Source organism: Eimeria tenella, genomic scaffold (assembly GCF_000499545.2).
Source record: "Eimeria tenella Houghton genomic scaffold, Eth_scaff2070, whole genome shotgun sequence".
Classification (NCBI taxonomy): domain Eukaryota; phylum Apicomplexa; class Conoidasida; order Eucoccidiorida; family Eimeriidae; genus Eimeria; species Eimeria tenella.
In genome coordinates this window covers 6,680-7,116 of record NW_013541915.1, presented here as the reverse complement: position 1 = coordinate 7,116, position 437 = coordinate 6,680, and positions in this window count along the sequence as shown.

Here is a 437-nt window from a genome sequence, read left to right as displayed (position 1 = left end):
CGCAGCAGCAGCAGCGGCGGCGGCGGCGGCGGCGGCGGCGGCGGCGAGGGAGAGCGGGGGGAGGCGCCTGCGGCAGAACCAGCAGCAGCAGCAGCAGCAGCAGCAGCAGCAGCACCGCAGAGGGCCCCCAGCCCTGAGGGGGGGGCCCCCAAGGGGGGCCCCCAGGGGGCCCCCAGCGTTGTTGACTGCGTTTGGCTGCAGCAGCCCTTAAGTACTTTCGAAGCTTGTGGGATTTTGCCTTCGCTGCTGAACCCTTTGGGGTACCCGCGGCTGGCAGCAGCGCCTCCCCTTGCTGCCCCGCAGCAGCAGCAGCAGCAGCAGCAGCAGCAGCAGAAGAGGTCCAGCGCAGAGGCCCTGCGGCGCTGCGCGGAACGCCTCCACCCCGATGACTTTAATTTGGTATCTGGCATTTTGCCGGAGTTGGCCAGCAGCAGCAA